At 43.1% G+C, this 11,464-nt stretch overlaps 1 protein-coding gene across 4 annotated transcripts in view; it reads right to left on the minus strand.

Annotated features, from left to right (window-relative positions):
- The window catches only part of CALD1 (caldesmon 1), a 166,086-nt gene extending 155,292 nt beyond the window's left edge, over positions 1-10,794 (minus strand). For 3 of the 4 annotated variants that reach the window (XM_066590517.1, XM_066590514.1, XM_066590512.1), the window contains exon 1: positions 10,648-10,794. The gene's annotated coding sequence lies outside the window, so the exon portion shown is untranslated. The remainder of the gene's footprint in view (positions 1-10,647) is intronic. The other variant, XM_066590518.1, reaches the window with a different exon arrangement.
- Positions 10,795-11,464: the final 670 nt, after the last annotated feature.

The following is an 11,464-nucleotide window of genomic DNA, read 5'->3' on the forward strand; positions in this document are numbered from 1 at the left end:
AACTTGCCCGAACCTATTCCACCTTGAACTTGGCTAGCACTATGCATCAGGAAATCCTCAGAAAAGTCTCTGAAGATTGTGAACAGAGCCTTACTGTTAAAATACTTTTCCAATCCTCATCAGATTTGCGTTTCTACTAAATCTCGTTACATCTATGGTTATGTAATGTCATCTTGCATGTGATTGCAGCCGTGATTGCATGTTATGGTCACATAACGTTACATAACCATGAACACAATCTGACTGAGGCCAACAGGGACCAGCGGTGGAACAGGAAGTGAAAAGGGTTTTGTTTGTTTGTTTTGTATTGGTGACCTACGTGATCGGCCTTCGCTATGTGCGACCTGTGCAGGCACATAGGGCACCGGCCAACAGCTTGTAGGGGGCTCTAGGTAGATGCAGGCTGGGGGCCATCGCCCTCCTTATGTGCACCTGGCCAGATGATCTTCCTCTGTACAGCAGCATCTTGTGGAGTGACATGAATTATCCTCTTCCTGGCTGTCTCCTCCTTTCTGATGTTCCAAGGTATCGCTATAAGCCCATCAGTGTCCTTGCAACACAATTGTTAGGTTCTGCTACTGTATTTACGGTAAGAGTTTGGTTCTGGTGCTGCATTTATCTTATGAGCTTGGTTTTGGTGCTGTATTTATGTTATTAGCTTGCTTCTGGTACTGTATGGCATGAGGCTGGTTCGGTTGCTGTATTTATGTTATGAGCTTGGTTCTGGTACTGCATGGCATGAGATAGCTTCTGGTGCTGTATTTATGTTATGAGCTTGGTTCTGATACTGCATGGCATGATGTTGGTTCGGGTGCTGTATTTATGTTGTGAGCTTGGTTCTGATACTGTATGGCATGATGTTGGTTCAGGGGCTGTATTTATGTTATGACTTGGTTCTGATACTGTATGGCACGATGTTGGTTCGGTGCTGTATTTATGTTGTGAGCTTGGTTCTGATACTGTATGGCATGATGTTGGTTCAGGGGCTGTATTTATGTTATGACTTGGTTCTGATACTGTATGGCATGATGTTGGTTCAGGGGCTGTATTTATGTTATGACTTGGTTCTGATACTGTATGGCACGATGTTGGTTCGGTGCTGTATTTATGTTATGAGCTTGGTTCTGATACTGTATGGCATGATGTTGGTTCAGGGGCTGTATTTATGTTATGACTTGGTTCTGATACTGTATGGCACGATGTTGGTTCGGTGCTGTATTTATGTTATGAGCTTGGTTCTGATACTGTATGGCATGATGTTGGTTCGGGTGCTGTATTTATGTTATAAGCTAAGTTCCAGTATAGCATTTATTCACTGAGCTATTTTAGTGTGGGTATGCTGCTATATTGATGCTTTATGGACAAGCAGAATAAATACAGACTGCCTATCAGTGCAATATATATCCTATTTTTTCTTATAACTGGGGTCCAACACCAAGCACACTGAAAGAAGCACAACGCCAAATGCTGTGCAGCAGTCTTGAATCGTTCTGCAGGCTTCGTCCCATTCATATCCTGTGATTGGATCAATAAAAAAGACTGGAAAGCCTCTTTAATTTTACTAATCAGTAAGCAAATAAGAAAAAATGTTTTCAATTTTCCAATTATTTTTTTTATAGTTTTGTAGTCTTTGGAGGAATTGTAAGAATCCTAAAAGACCCCTTGGTTCCAGCAAAATGAATGCAGACCTCAGACCAGACCCCTAGGCAAATAGAGAACTTAGATCCAGAACCCCAACAACCCAAACCATGTATTACGGTATATCGTTATAATAAAAAAGTAACATAGGCCATTGAGCTGTACCCTTCTGTCATTTTTTCTAATATTTAACCCAGCCCTTTGCCTGTTTCTGGGCAACCATTGTTATTCACATTCAGCTTTCCGAAGCTTCTGAATGGTAATTATATTATTGCATTGAGTAGTCTAGGAAAGCTTTTCTGATGATTTCCGTAAAAACTGTACCGGTAGCCATATTGGCCATTACCAATGTGTGGTGACAACAATATGCAGGGGCGACTTGGGAAATCAAAGTGGCCCTGGAAAAAAGTTACAAAGTGGCCCCATGTTGTAGGTGGGCCCAAACCAGCAGCAAGTAGAGCAAATACAAATAGGCAGGGGTCAGCAAATCACCTGCTGCAGCCAGAAAGGTGGTAGGAGGAGAGAAGACTATGTGACGTGTGTAGCTTGCCGCAGCAAATTTCGTATGAAGCACGGAAGATGTTACAACTGGAGGTACATTAAGGGCTCATGTCCACGGGCAAAATAAGAATTAAAATCCGCAGCGGATTTTAACTCTTCTCCCGCCCGCGGATCCGCACCCCATAGGGATGCATTGACCACCCGCGGGTAGATAAATACCCGCGGATCGTCAATAAAAGGGATTTTAAAAAAAATGGAGCATGAAAAAATCTGGACCATGCTCCATTTTCATGCGGGTCTCCCGCGGGGACGGCTCCCGCGGGCTTCTATTGAAGCCTATGGAAGCCGTCCGGATCCGCGGGAGAACTAAAATAGGAATTTAAAAGCATTTACTCACCCGCAGCGGGACGGGAAGGTCTTCTCTTCCTTATGGCCGCATCTCCCTTGCTTCGGCTCGGCGGATGTGCCCGGCGCATGCGCGCGGCACGTCGACGACGTGCCGCCGGCGTGACGAATTCATCCGCCGGCCGAAGAAAGAAGATCCGGCCGCGACGCAGAGAAGAAACGGAGCGGATGGGAGGTGAGTTTATTCTCATTTATTGTTATTTTCAGCGCTCATGTCCGCGGGGCAGGAGGGACCCGCTGCAGATTCTCCATGGAGAATCTGCAGCGGATCTGATTTTCCCTGTGGACATGAGGCCTAAGGGGCGCCTATTTCTAACCCGTTATGCTTCTATGTCATAAATGAGCATCATAGACTGACTTGTCTTTAGCGTCTATGACAGACATTTATGTCATGTGTCCTGCGCCCGCATAATCCCTGTGCTGACTGATTGCCAAGCTCTCACTGTAATGGTAAGGATCAGAAAGACTGATCGCTGTCATTTAACTCTCTAGATGCCATCAGGGACCATGGTATCTACTTGATTAGATAGAGGCAGGGGGCTCCCTCTGTCCCCATCAATCCCGCCTTCCCCGCCACAAATACAATTGTAGTGTACAGAAGTTGTCCACTCCATAGTTAACTGTGGACTCTGAGGTAATTGATGTAAATGTCACTTTAAGAGCTCCTGCACACTCGCGTTTTTCTTGCGCATTTTTTTCATGCGATAGTCAATGGGACTTTCTAATGGTAAAAATGCATCGCACAAAAATTGCAGAGCACCGACTTGCGACATTAGACAGTCCCATTGACAATCATGTGAAAAAAACGCAGCGATATCGCGTGAAAAAAACACGCCAGAAAAACGCAAGTGTGCACGAGCCCTAAGATTGTTGGTCAACCACACTTTGCCCAGGAAAACTCAGCCTAGTTCAGAGGCATGAGTCAGAAGCTAGACAGCCTGTAATAGGTAGAAAGGTCCTCCGCACGGGTTGGTCTAGAGACTTTAGTATAAAGGAGAGTGCAGGAGTTAGAGTCTGTAAAAGTAGAGAGCTCAAGAGAAGGAGAGAAGCAAGCCTAACAGGAGCTAACCAGTGCAGTGGGAAGGAGATAAATGTGTGAGTACCCCAAAGTTGTCCATAAAGCATCAAAGTAAGAGAAGGAAAATAAACCAAAGTAAATCAAAACTTCCACCAAGTTAGAGAAAATAGATAAAGAGAGAAAAATCAGAAAGCCCTAAAGTAACTTTAATGCACTAAAAGAGAATCTTGATACTTGAAAGAATAGAAACAGAAGAGAGAAAAGCAGGAGGGCAATGCATAGAGGACAGAAAGGATTCTCATGCTTAATTGCTGTGTCCAGATGGAAAGTCTGCAATTCACGCCTGCATGTTTTCTAATTGTACTTCTAAGTGTCTAAGGAAAATCTACCTTGACGTAAAGTAACTCTGAAGTCACCTTGTGGTTGTAAAGAAATAAACTGTTCCATGTTTTCACCTTTAATTCTGCCTCCTGGCGTCCCTTACCACCATTTAATATCTGCACTGAGGTACAACACTACGCTTCAGGAGAAAGAAATGTTTTATTTTATTTTTTCCCATTTCTGTATCATCATTTTGTCCAGCGCAGGTCTAGGCCTGTATGCAGACTGGCATCATGAACTTGACAACAGCTATTTACAACTGTGAAAAACCACACCAGAACTGCATTTTTCCATCGGAGAGGAGAAACAGCGCCACCATGACAACCAGCTCCCTTTCTGCTGCTCCCCCTCCTAGGTCTGGTCCAGGTTGCCACAGAATAGTGGGATCATCATGGGTAAACATGGCAGCCAGAGGCCAAGGAACTGCCCCAGGCATGCAACAGCTGTATGACGGCTGAGCCTTCAGCACAACCTAAAGATTGCTTTGGAGTTTTAGACATGCAGGGACTAATTCTTTGCTGTACTGAGTATTCCAAAGATAACATTGGGACATCTCTAGTGGGTCTAAATAGATAATGGAATAAATGTTGAGCCCACATTCAATAATAATGCTCCTCTTAAGCCCCCATTCAGCAATAACTCCCCACATAGGCTCCCAATTATTAATAATGCTCCATATATGCCCTCACGTAGTAATAATTCCCCTCACAGGCCCCCATTTAATAATAATGCTCCATATAGGCTCCTGCTCAGTAATAATCCCCCTCATGGGTCTCCAGGCAGTAATAATGCCCCATATAGGCACGGCTCAGTAATAATCCCCCCACAGGCCCCCACTCAATGTTAATGCCCCATATAGGCCCCAGACCCCACTCAGTAATGATTTACTCAAAGGTTGCCCTTTATAGCCCCTTCTCTACTCAGTTGCTTTGCCCCGGCCCCCTTCACTCAGTGCCTGTTATAAATACTTGAAAAAAATGTATACTCACCTGCTGTGTCGCTCTTTCTGCTCCCGACCTCTGCAGTTTGCAGCGACACTCAAACAGGTCAATAGCTGAGTTAGGGTATAGCGATCATGTGACGTGTCACATGATCACTCTACCAGAAATTCAGCAGGTGAACAGTGCGGGTACAGACTACAGAGGCTGGCAGTGGGAGGAGGAACACTGCAGTTTCCATTTTGCTTGCCATAGAGGGACAACTCTAGAGTGAAATTACAATTTTAAGTGTACAACCTCAATTCCAAATAAGTTGGGGCGGTCTCTAAAATGTAAATAAATGTGAAAAAAAAGAATGTAATGATTTGGAAATCCTTATGAGCATATTTTATTCACAATAGTACACATATCAGAAGATGAAAATCAGTTCTCCTTATCTTTGAAAAAAAAATTAGCTCATTTAGAAATTGATGGCAGCAGCGCATTTCAAAAAAGTTAGGACAGGCATAGGCGTAACTATAGAGGATGCAGGGGATGCAGTTGCACCCGGGCTCAGGAGCTTTAGGGGGCCCATAAGGTCTTTCTTCTCTATACAGGAAGCCTAGTGCTATGAATAAAGCATTATAGTTGGGGGCCCTGTTACAGATTTTGCCATGGGGCCCAGAAGCTTCAAGTTACGCCTCTGAGGACAGGGTTAACAAAAGGTTGGAAAAGTAAATAGTACTAATGAAAAACAGCTGAAGAGTCAATTTCGTCACATGACTGTGTTTAAAAAAAAAAGTATGTTAGAGAGGCAGAGTCTCTCAGAAGCAAAGACAGTCAGAGTTTCACCAAACTTTGAAAAACTGCATCTAAAATTTGCGGAACAATTAAAAAAAAAATGTTCCTCAACGTAAAATTGTTAAGACTTTGAATATCCCACCATCTACAGTATATAATATCAGAAGATTCAGAGAATCTGGAGAAATTCATGTACACAAGGGACAAGGCCGACGGTCAATATTGGATGCTCGAGATCTACGGGCCCTCAGGCGTCAGTGGATTAAATACAGGCATGATTCTGTAATGCAAATCACTGCATGGGCTCAGGGATACTTCGAGAATTCATTGTCTTTGATCACAGTTGGCCGCGCAATCCACGAATACAAGTTAAAACTGTATCATGTAAAGAAGAAGCCATACATCAACACAATCCAGAAACGCCATCATCTTCTCTGGGCCAATAGGCATTTCAAGCAAAAAGGAAAACTGTTCTGTGGTCAAATTAATCAAAATTTGAAATTCTTTATGGAAACCACGGACGCCATGTCCTGCGGACTCAATAGGGGAGGGACCGTACAAATTATTATCAGCAAACAGTTAAAAAGCCTACATCTCTGATGCTGTATGGTTGCATTATTCCCTATGGCATGGGCAGTTTACACATCTTGAAAGACACAATCAGTGCTGAGCAGGATATAGCGGTTTTCGAATATATATTCCCATTCAGACGTCGTCTCTTTCAGGGAAGGCCTTGCCTATTTGAGCAAAACAATGCTAAATCATATAGTGCATCCATCACAACAGCATGGCTTCACAGAAGAAGAGTCCGGGGGCTGAATTGGCCGCCTGAAGTCCAGAGCTTTCAGCAATAGGAAACAACTTTTTTGGAGTTGGAGTTGTATAATCATCTAGTAATATGTCTTCATTATTGACGGATACAGGCTGTACTTGAGCTGGCTATTATTCTTAATCATCGGCCTCATTATTTTATAGGACTGTTCTGTTCTGGGCAGACATGGCCAATCTCAGATGTAGCTCAGAGCCAGTAGTAGAAGCGAAGGTATATTATGTAACAACTCTAATATAAAATGCTGCCTTGCAAAATTTCTGCCAGTTTAAATTTTGCATAAGAAGTAGTACATATAAGAAAAAGATGCAGCTGTGCTAATCTGAAGGAATGAACAGAAGCATAGAAAGGTATGATGTACAGGGGCCTTACTGTATGGGGTGCAGGGGTAGCGATCATACCCTGGTCCTGTCCCCTCTGCCACACAAGAAGACGCCAGTATTATAAATGGCACATGGTAAGTTACAGATTTTTCATTGGGCCCAAAAACATCAAGTTACACTTCTGATCACTAGCATAACTATAGTGGATGCAGAGGATACGGTTGCACCCGGGCCCAGGAGCGCTAGGGGGCCCATAAGGCCTCTCTTCTCCATATAGGCGGTCCAGTACTGTGAATAAAGCATTATAGATGGGGCCCTGTTGCAGGTTTTGCATCGGGGCCCAGGAGCTTCAAGTTACGCCTCTGCGTTAAGAGGTTAAGAGAAATTGGGGGGCCCCAAGATAAACTTTTGCACCCGAGGCCCATGAGCCTTTGGCTACACCAGTGCTTGCCTGTGTTGCATCTACTACCACCCTACAGAAGCAATATGTTCCGAAATCTCCAACAGTTACCACTGGAGCTCTAGAACCATAGCCTCCCTTTTAGGAAGAAGGGTAAGTAGTGGGCCAAAAACCATCATGGCATTCTGAATATTCCAGTCCTAAGTGGTGTATTGTACATTGAAGATGGTTCCATACCAAAGATCACAATCTGTTATAGTGCTGGGTTTTGTCACCCATAGCAAATGGGCCTGACATTCATTTCCATGGCCCCAATTTTTTTAGTCCCTTGTTTTCTAACAAAGCAGTTCTTCTGGGGAGGGAAGTTCTGTGTAGGTTCTTGCTAATCAAAAGCAAAGTCAAAGGAACAATCATAGTTGGACTCTCCCTCGAAGAACGCTATAGAAGTCACATGATCTGCCTCTATAATGCATCCCTGACGGTCCGGCAATAACAGCATCTTCTGCAATGCTTATACCGTTGCTCCTGGGAATGGATGGACCACTATGGATGTTGTCTTCTGACATATCGCCATAACATGTCAGAAGATACGCAAATTCCCATTTAAAGGGGTAATGGCCTGGGTCTGGGTATGTTCTAAACACAGAATTTGGGGTTTCTTATTCAAGCACACATGGAATGGATACTCAATCAGATCGCTACTTGAGGTTTCAAAAATGTGCACCTAGTGGTTACTCGAGGCAACTGCTCCAAATTTTTTTTTTAAATAAATCAGGCTGTACTATTAAATGGTTATTATATGTTACTGGTTACTAGAGATGAGCGAGCATCCTCGCTAAGGGCAATTACTCGAGCGAGCATTGCCCTTAGCGAGTACCTGCCCGCTCGGAAGAAAAGATTCGGCTGCCAGCGGGGAGCGGCGGGGGAAAGTGGGGAGGAACGGGGGGGATATCTCTCCCTCTCTCCCCCTCTTTCCCTCCTGCTCACTCCCGCAACTCACCGCTCCCCCGCTCTGGCAGCCGAACCTTTTCTTCCGAGCGGGCTGGTACTCGCTAAGGGCAATGCTCGCTCGAGTAATTGCCCTTAGCGAGTATGCTCGCTCATCTCTACTGGTTACTATATGGCTGTGGGGCCATTGGGCATAAGAAATGTTGGTGGAAAGCAGGAAATTACATTCGTATGTTGTGATTCTGTTTTCCATATAATGGTAACGGGATTCTTCTAGGCCATTTAGTAAGGGGGTCATTCAGTCCGCACCCTGGGAGCCACTGAGTACTAGTGTACCCCATAGCATAATGCTAATTTACAGAATATTCCCCAATATCCTTACAAATGAAATTCAGTCCCTAAAAAAAATGACAGCAGCTGCAGGACAGGAAAGGGGTGTGGTTCTTCACATAGGTCTCAGCCAAAAACATGGGATTAGTCCATCGGGATTTACTGTAACTCCGCATCCTGTGGACACGGTCAATGTACGTAAATAAGCAACAACCCATCCCTGCTTCAGCTGTGGCTTCCCTAAAATCAGCACATTGTAGCAAAGAGCATATCAATACATTAGAGACTCTGTAAGGCTACGAGCGCGGTATCAGGCCCGAAAACCTGACCCAATATTGCGCTCGCCAACGTGCATTTTTAATGCTGTAAGGCGTTTTTCATTCAAAAACGCCTCGCATCACTGACAGTGCGCTCCTTGGGCAGCGTACAAGACTCACGCGAGATTTACCGTGTGCATGTAGCCTAAAGGTGAGTTCACATGGGCAAGGAAATTGTGCATGTTTTTTCCGAAAATTCAACCTGTTATTCGCAACGGGTGTATTTACCTGGGCAACGGAGTCACGCCTGAGAATGTTGGGCGCAATTCGCTGTCGCCCATGTAAAGGCACCCTTATTTAATATATTACTGAAGATTCTCTTTAGGAAATTCTTATTCTACAACCAAAAGAGAGAAAAATCAATGAATTTGCACGTAATCAAATTATAAAATATGTTCTTTATGAGACTGTTCAATACAAATAGGGCGCTTGCCCTTTAAGGCCCCATCCAGCATATAAATAGGATAATAGTAACTCGATCGGAAGATAATAAATTAATATGTGATAACTTTATCAACACCAAATAATCCGGTTATCCGATTCCTCTTTGTTTTATACACTGGATTGTCCAATAATACTATCTAGTCCCGGACAGAACTGTCCCAGCGGCTTCTGCTCTCGCTTCCTATATCCCTGGAATAACTGCATGACATAAGGGTAGCGATATTCCTCTATTAGGTCCCACCCAATCACACAGCTTCGCCATCATACTTCATGTACAGATGTAGCAGAGCCGAATGTGTTATCAAACTGTTCTGGCCTGTGTATTGGAATAAAATAAGTCAGTAGGTTGACCGGCAGTCCTATGTAAGCCCATTGCAATTATATAACTCAAGAAGTTGTACAGATGTCTAACTTAGCTCTGCTACATAAGTAACAGATTCTGGGAATATTCATATTTTTTCTTGCGATTCTCATCCATTTTCCATCAGATTTCCACAAAAAAAAAACCCATAAATGTCCAGACTCAACACTTTTTGGTTCTCTTGGTTTTTTTTTTAATATCGCCATGGTTACAGGCATTGAAAACAGATCATAGTTGCATCAAACGAATGCAATCTGTTTTTTTAAATGCACCCATAGATTTGAATATACTGAGATTTATTCCCATCGGAATTTGTTCCAATTTGTAACCTAATATTACAAAATCCACTACATTTCCATTCTATCCCATCTCCGTATGCTGGGTGGTTGAATACAAGCTATTGTTCCCTGTTGTCAGCTATTTTGATATTAGGAAAGACTGACTGCCTGTAACGTTCTTCAATGGGTTGAGTGACAGGAAGTCCAGACTAGCCCTGCCCCCCATGTTCACTATTCCTATTTCCCATATATCCAGTTCTGGGGGAACGTCCGGAAAAATATTTGCATATATCATATCAGCTGCTCCTCTTATAACGGTACTGCATATTATAATCTGCTACATAATCGTGATCAGTTGTGGATAGCTACATTGTATTAAGTGGCAGCTCCTGCAATCAATGGGCATCCAGTTGTGCTCCAGAGCTGAAAGCTTGCATGACTTGCTAAAGAAGAACCCGTATTTTTTTACCTCCATACAACATTTGGTAATAAGGAAGCCCCCCAAATATGCCAAAAAAGTCAATTATGAATATCAAAGCGATTCTTATTAGTACTATTAACCCCTGAAATGACCATAAAATCCAAAACTATTATAAAGGAAGATTCCAAATGCACAAATCCTGACTTTTCCATTAAAATAAAATCAATCTATAAAAATGCAATAAAGCAAAAAGGAGTGAATAATAGGATAATAGATCATGCTTAGAAATGTCCAGCGTTAGGTCTGCAGTAAAAAACAATATCCAGTTCTCTTACCTTTCTGCTGAAAATTTTGCAGCTGGAAGGAAGTCACTGGCTGCTTTGCAAAGAGGCAAGAAAAAAAGGCAGGGGCTGCTTAAAACACAGCTCTATTGAATTAAACTTGCAGACTTTCTTTAAGCCCCTCCCCTTCCAAAGGAGAAGAAAAAAAGTCAACGCTAAGATGAATCCTTATTCCTTATGTTTACAATTGGCAGCCAGTAAAAGCCATTGTCCTCCTCAGCATATTCTAATAGGCGGCCAATGGGGTCTCGCTTAGCTAAAAAAAAAAAGGTGGGCTTATCCCCGGCTAGAAAAATGCTTGTCATTCCCCAAGCATGCTCAGAGACAGGACTCATCAGAAAAACCCAAATTCATGCAGCCTGCCAATTTCAGTAACATATCCTTTTTTGGTTATGCTTTCAGGGCCTCTGTAAGAAAATCCTCTGACAGGGAAGATCATAAGAAACCGTAATCTTACAAAAAAAAGGATGTCTTGTGGAATGTGGAGACATAAAAAAAAAAATCAGCTGCAACAGAGCGAATAGGGAAAAAAAGTGTAGAGATGTAGCAGAGCTGAGTTTGTCTGTAGTTTGATGTGTATTGATAGTGAGCCGTCACGAAGCACGGAGGACCATGTAGAGTTAAATGACAAATTCAGCTCCACTGCATCTGTAGGTATGAGACAGAGCAAAGAAAAGCGGAGAAATGGGGGGGCGGCGCGGGTTAATTTGTTTTAAATTAAAACCACATGTTCGCTGGGAAAAAAACGGATTGAATGATTCTGGAACAATTGAATGAGACGCTTTGAAAGACTTGTCTGCCTTCAAGGATT

Source organism: Eleutherodactylus coqui, chromosome 2, assembly GCF_035609145.1.
Source record: "Eleutherodactylus coqui strain aEleCoq1 chromosome 2, aEleCoq1.hap1, whole genome shotgun sequence".
Taxonomy (NCBI): domain Eukaryota; kingdom Metazoa; phylum Chordata; class Amphibia; order Anura; family Eleutherodactylidae; genus Eleutherodactylus; species Eleutherodactylus coqui.